Here is a 7,848-nt window from a genome sequence, read left to right as displayed (position 1 = left end):
TTCGTGGTCTAGCTTATTTGTTTTCACACTCCTTAGCTACAGTTACCCGGTTAACATTAGAGGTCTAGATTACACATATTCGACCCCTTGGCTACAGTTACGTGGTTGAAGTATATAGTATAGCTTACTCGTGTCGACTCACTAGCTATAATTACCTGGTTGATGTTCATGTTCCAGCTTACACGTGATTAAATTCCTGATTCTTTGATGAATCTTTAGTTCAAGTCTTCATCTTCCCTTAGCTTTGGCTTAAGGTATGAGAGTTTGGGGATAGTTCGGTTCAAGTACAGGATATGGTGATATTATTGGAATCCTTTTGGCTCAGTTCATTTTGTTTTGATTTTCTTTGCACCTATCGGGTTTATGGGGTTCATTCAGATTGTTACCTTATACTTGTGCATGAGAGTACTCATCAGGTATATGGGAGCCCAGAGAATTTACCTAGATTCTTTCTCTTTGTTTGTTGAGTACGCTCGTGTACATACCTATATTTACTTCATGCCCTATCTTTGGTTGTGTTCATTTACTCGCACATCAGTTTACTTTTGCTTATCTTGCTCAGTTAGCCTATGATGCCAACTAGGTAAGTGTTGTTTTGGTACGTATACTTCACTCTCCATCTTTTGACTGTCTTTTGCTTTTTGAGACAACTATGTTTTAGTAGCTCTATATATGTGACTTCTAGGTTCTACGAAGGATCTTTTATTTATATATATTTAGCTGATTCCGCCCATTCGTATATGCTCATATTATCTCTTTACTATTTTTGATTGGATACTAATCTTCTATCCTAACATATATGGGTTGGCTTGCCTACTAATGGGTCATAGTAGCGTCATCATAACCTGATAAATCGGGTCGTTACAAGTTGGTATCAAGGCTTAAGTTTCATCGATCTTACATGTATAGAGCTAACGTCTAGTAGAGTCTTGTGGATCATCGCAGAGATGTGCGTGACTTATCTTCGAGATGCTATAGGATGTCTTTAGGATGGTGTCTCTTTTTTATATCTGTCGTGCAATGTGTCTTGTTGGTTTCTGGAAATATTACTTGTTTCACTCTTTTATAGGATGGCTCGCACGCGCGCTGGAAGTAGAAGCCGACCTCGGGGTCATTCCAAGGCTACAATACCAGCCCAAAACCGAGAAAACACTCTAGAGTTGGAGGCGGAGCCTCCAGTTGCTTCAATACAGTAGCAGCCGATAGGCCTGGGCCCAAGTCTATCCACCACTAAAGCCAGTTGCAGCTCCAAACTTATAGGAGATGTTCGCCTAAATTTTGGCTGCTATAGAGGGTATGTAGCCGGCCTCAACTTTAGTTGTTCCCATGCCAAAGGATTTGCCCGAACTAGAGGTACCTTTTGTCTAGATCCACCGACACCCGCCGCTTAGCTAGATGATTTAGAGGGTTTCATGCCACTTATGGAGTAAAAGATACTCGGGGTGTTCCTTAGACTATCACCGCTGAGGTTTTCTAGGGCTATGGGTGAGGTTTCCCATGAGTTTGTACTCAATTGTTGAGATTGGCTGCAAACCTTGGGTCTAGTAGAGTCAAGAGGAGCTGACTTTACTGCTTACTAGCTAGAAAGTCCTTCCTTGCACTGGCAGTGTACATACTTAGAGACCAGGCCAGTAGTGTCCCTACCGGTGATATGGGTTGAGATTTTAGTGGCCTTCTTGGGCCAATTTATTCCCAAGAGCGTTAGTGTCACGACCCAACCCCATGGGCCATGATTAGTGCCGAACTTGACACTCATATACACCCTGCTTATCTATGTTCATTTCATAACATAACATGATATGGGACTTAAGGAAATAGAATGTCATCTTGACACTGTCCCATATTTAGATATTAATGCACCTATCTCCTAAGGAGTTACAACATCAAAGTTAATATAGTATGTAGGCCAACAAGGCTGTCATTACTTGTAGGAACGTCCCACCATATAACATATACATATATGCAAGCGGACAAGGTTTCCATTGTGAATGGGAACGCCCCAAAACATAAGTCGTACTATGCACAACTAGGCCACATCTATACACAACCCACACACCTATCTACAGACCTTTAGGAATAGCAATAGTAATATATGATGGGACAAGGCCCCCTTTATACCCCTGAATAAACGAATATATACATCAAAGGGCAGTACCAAAATCTAGGCTCCGACACAATAGAGCACTTCTAAATCGCTGAGTGGAAATCCTAAGCTGGCGGATCCCCAAACCGCGTATACGTACCTGCGGGCATGAAACACAGTCCCCTGAAGAAAGGGAGTCAGTACGATATATGTACTAAGTATATAAAGCATAACATATCATAAATGAGATCACATCTTAAGTAGAGATTCAGGAGATAAGTATGATACTCAAGAAACCACTGTACCTGTACCTTATGAAATAAAATCATGCATGCTTATATCATATATCATATCTGGCCCATTAAGGACTCGGTGAACTTTTCATATACATGTAGGACCATCATAGGGACCGACGCCATAATCTCATCATCATATCATATCATCATACATATATATACCATACCCGGCCCTCTAGTGAGGGACTCAGTGAATCAATACAGAGAAACTATGCATGAATACATACCCGATCCTGGACTCGGTGAAAGATGTATTAATAGTATGCACGAGCAGAGTAGTGAGTAACCATAGGCAAATTAAATCATCATCTGAGACTCAATAGAATAGTCAAGTGATGGTCCCTCTACATGTCATTAGGGGTCATATCAAATGGAACCTTAGGAATTATAGACATGTATCAAGAGAATGCTAAACAACTTATGGAATCAGAGACATTTGTCATCATAGAGCACCTAGGAATAGGAGCGTATACTTGTAATTACTATTCAACATATAGAAGGCTAGAGGACCATAGCTCAACTACTTTAAGAGTTTTATCGTCAAAAAATGAATAAGAATCATGTATCATGTCCAGAGCTTATGAATAGAATTACCCCAAGCTTCACATATATATCATTTTTCACTTATATCTAAGACATGCCCATAATAAAAGAAGGGATAGGCTTTACATACTTACTACTTTCTATCATATACAAGACTTGACAGGTAATAACTCAATTATTATAGGAGTTCTAACATCAAGAAGTGGATAAGAGGCATGAATCATACTCGAAGCTTTATGAATGGAATTATCCCCATATTTCATATACAAACCACTTATGTCTAAGACATGCCAAGAGAAAAAAGGATAGCTTTACATAACTTTTATGGATCAACCGTAACCTCGCTCACCTCGTTACCTCTTTAACCTATTTAATACAAGAGTAACACTATTACGAATAGACTTCGATCTTCCAGCTTATATATCTATAAGCAATTATTTATAGGAACCCTTTCCTCATTGAAACTCCTCGACGACTATGCTGATTAGTTAAGAAGTTAACGGAAATTAGGCAGTATCTCCCCTATAACTCGCCCTATCTGAACTTCCAATTAACCTCAGATTAGTACAGCCACACCAATGACAACAACCAGAAGTCATACACAATTTAACTACTTCAATAATACTCAATACAAGTTCCAAATAGCCCACCTAAAACCATGATGTCAAAATACGGTTTTCGGTATTTATTTCATAAAATCACAACCCCACGGAAAAGAGCATAACGTGGATGCGACCAGTAGCACCTATACTCAACCATAGCTATATTTTCATCCCTTCAACATGTACAAACTACCTTCAAATACAACACCATAATAACGACAACACTAACCAAATTTTGATTCACTAGAATAGCTTCAAAATAACCGCTACACGATTTCCAACACCCTTAAACAATAATATGTATAGTTTTATGTTTCCAATCCATATTTACAGATCCATAACATGTTTAAACCCTTAATCAAATGATTGAAAAGGGAATCAAACCGTACCTTAACAAATGAGCTTTCGAAACTTGTTGAAAGTTGTAGGTTCACGTTGACCTCCTTGCTGCCCCAATAATTACTTTATGCTATTAAACAGCGTTACCTAATCAAATAATACCTTAGATAATTAATTTATGGATCAAAATTGGAGGGCTTACCGTGGTGCACCTAGGCCATAGCTCTCCTCTCTTCTTTTTATCAATTTTTCTCCAAGAATTCTAAGCGTAAAAGATGAAATAATGACTCCTTAGTCATTACTAACATATAAATATCCTTCCTTAGAGGGTGACACATGTTAGCCCCTAAGGGTGACATGTGTCCAGCCCTCAGGTGTCCACCTCACCCTATGCACCCACTCAGGTGCTGCCATGTGGTGGGGTGGGGTCCACACTAACAGGTGCATCACCTACTTACTCTAAGTAGGTGCATCACCTACTTGCCCATTTCCATAGGTTCGTAATATCGTCTTACTTTAAGAACCTATGTAATCCTCGCTACTTAAGTTCTATATGTATTTAAGTAGCTTAATTGTGTAAAACATCTAATTTGGTAGCTTACGCAAGTAGGTCGATTACCACGACTCACTACCTGGCCTCCAACTTCTTTCACTTTATTCCAAACCTATTTCCAATCGTCACTACTCAAATAGGGCTAGCTTATGCAAAATTTAGGGCAGCCTCATCCTCCATTCCATAGAATTATTTGATAGCATCATGGATGACATGGATCACCTAGTAGCTTCACGACCCAAACCCGTAGGCCATGACTGGGGTCTGACCTAGACCCCTGTATACATATAAATCAGTTGTAGACTAGTTGAACTATGAACAATGTGATAAAATACATAAGGACCCCAATATGTCATAACATTTTCATATACATATAGCTTCTTTTATTTGTATCATACCATAAAAGGGCACGCAAGCCGATAAGGCTGCCATAACATAATAATATTTATAACACATCGTATAGGTACAGCTGAAACAAACTTACAAATAACCCTCATACATATGTCTAAAGACCTCTAAGAGTATCAACGGTATCATATGGTGAGTCACGTCCCCCATCGTACCCCTGAATAAATGAATATATATATCAAAAAACAGTACCAAAATCTAGGCTCCGGCACAATGGAGCACTTCCAAATCGTTTAGTAGATTCCTAATCAGGCGGATCCCCAAAATGTGTATTTGTACTTGCAGGTAAGAAAAGCAGTCCCCCCGAAGAAAGGGGGTCAGTACGATATAGGTACTGAGTATATAAAATATAATATATCATAAATGAGATCACATCTGAAGTAAAGATTCAGGAGATAAGTATGATATATCATATATCATATCCAGCCCATTAGAGACTCGGTGAACTTGTCATATATATTTAGGACCATCATAGGGCCCAGCGCCATTATCTCATCATCATATCATATTATCATACATATATATACCATACCTGGCCTTCTAGTGAGGGACTCGGTGAATCAATACGGTGAAACTGCGTATGACTACATACCCAGTCCAGGACTCAGTGAAAGATGTATTAACGATATGCACAAGTAGAGTAGTGAGTAACCATATGTAAATTAAATAATCATCTGAGACTCAATAGAATAGTCAAGTGAACCATCACTTGAAGATCAGGGTAGTAAACATCTCAAGTACCCTCTACATGTTATATGGGGTCATATCAAATGGAGCCTCAAGAATTATAGACATATATCAAGACAATGCTAAATAGCTTATAGAATCAGAGACATTTGTCATCGTAGAGCCCCTAGGAATATTAGCGCATACCTCCAATTACTATTCAACATATAGAAGGCTCGAGGGCCATAGCTCAACTACTTTAAGAGTTTTAACGTCAAGAAAGGAATAAGAATCATGAATCATGTCCAGAGCTTATGAATAAAATTACCCCAATCTTCATATACATATCAATTTTCACTTATATCTAAGACATGCCCAAAAGAAAAGAAGGGATAGGCATTACATACTTACTACTTTCTATCATATAGAATACTTAAGAGGCAATAACTCAATTATTGTAGGAGTTCTAACATCAAGAAGTGGATAAAAGGTATGAATCATACTCAGAGATTTATAAATGAAATTATCCCCACATTTTATATACAAACCACTTATGGCTAAGACATGCCAAGAGAAAAGAAGGATAGCTTTACATAACTTTTATGGATCAACTATAAGCCCACTTGCCTCGTTACCTCTTTAACCTATTTAATACAAGAGTAACACCATTACGAATAGACTTCGATCTTCTAGCTTGTGAATCTATAAGCAATTATTTATAGAAACTCATTCCTCATTGCCACTCCTCGATGAGTATGATGATTAGTTAAGAAGTTAACGGAAATCAGGCAGCATCTCCCTTATAACTCGTCCTATCCGAACTTCTAATTAACCTTTGATTAGTACAGCCACACACCCGATAATAACTAGCAGTCATACACAATTAAACTACTTCAATACTACTCAGTACAAGTTCCAAATAGCCAACTCAAAACCACAATATCAAAATACGGTTTTCGGTCTTTATTTCATAAAATCACAACACCCATAGAAAGGAGCATAATGTGGTTGCGCACAGAAGCACCTATACTCTTCCATAGCTATATTTTCATCCCTTCAACATGTACAAACCACCTTCAAACATAAAACCATAATAAGGATAACACTACCCAAACTTTAATTCACTAGAATAGCTTCATAATAACTGCTACACAATTTCCAACACCCTTCAACAATAACGTGTATAGTTTCATGTTTTAGATCCATATTTACACATACATAACATTTTTAAACCCTTACTCAAATGTGTGAAGAGGGAATCAAACTGTACCATAGCAAACGAGCTTTTGAAACTTGTCAAAAGTTATAGGTTCACGATGACCTCTTGTTGCCTCAATAATTAGTTTACTCTATTAAATACCATTAATTAATCAAAGAATACCTTCAATAATTAATTTATAGATCAAAATTGAAGGGATTACCTTGCTACACCTAGGCCGTAGCTCTCCTCTCTTCTTTCTCTCAATTTTTCTCTAAGAATTCTAAGTATAAAAGATGAAGGAATGGATCCTTAGTCATTATTGACATGTATATATCCTTCCTTAGAGAGTGATATGTGTCAGACCCTAAGGGTGACACATGTCCAGCCCTTAGGTATCCATCTCACCCCATGCACCCACTTAGGTGCTGCCATATGGTGGGGTGGGGTCTACCCTAGCTGGTGCATCACCTACTTACTTCAAGTAGGTGCATCACCTACTTACTCCAAGTAGATGCATCACCTACTTACTCCAAGTAGGTGCATCACCTACTTCAAGTAGGTACATCACCTACTTCAAGTAGGTGCATCACCTAGTTGCCTATTTTCATAGGTTCATAATCTCATCTTACTTTAGGAACATATGTAATCCTTGATACTTAAGCTTGACATGTATTCAAGTAGATTAATTGTGTAAGACATCCAAGTTGGTAGCTTACGCAAGTAGATCGATTACCACGACTCACTACTTAGTCTCCAACTCCTTTCACTTCCTTCGAAACCTATTTCCAATCATCACTACTCAAATAGGGCTAGCTTATGCAAAATTTAGGGTGGCCTCATCCTCTTTTCCTTAGAATTATTTGATAGCATCATGGATGAAATGGATCACCTGGTAGCTTTAGAGAAGCTAAATAAATATTCCCATATACCAAAAGTGCGGGGTATAACAGTTATAGATCAGCTCCTAGATTAGTTTTCACCATTAAAGTAGGGCTCCATGACCCTATCAGATTACAAGGCCCAATTCCATAATCTCTCCAGACATGCCACCATGATCTTACCCACAAAAGAAAAGAGAGTTTAGTGCTTTTCCAGAGAATTGAGGCTCTAATTGCGGATCTAGACTCAGTCCTTAGTCTCAGTGGGCCACTCATTTC

Source organism: Solanum dulcamara, chromosome 6 (genome assembly GCF_947179165.1).
Source record: "Solanum dulcamara chromosome 6, daSolDulc1.2, whole genome shotgun sequence".
NCBI classification, from domain to species: Eukaryota; Viridiplantae; Streptophyta; class Magnoliopsida; order Solanales; family Solanaceae; genus Solanum; species Solanum dulcamara.
The sequence above is the reverse complement of the archived record's forward strand: the minus strand, read 5'-3'. Positions refer to the sequence as shown.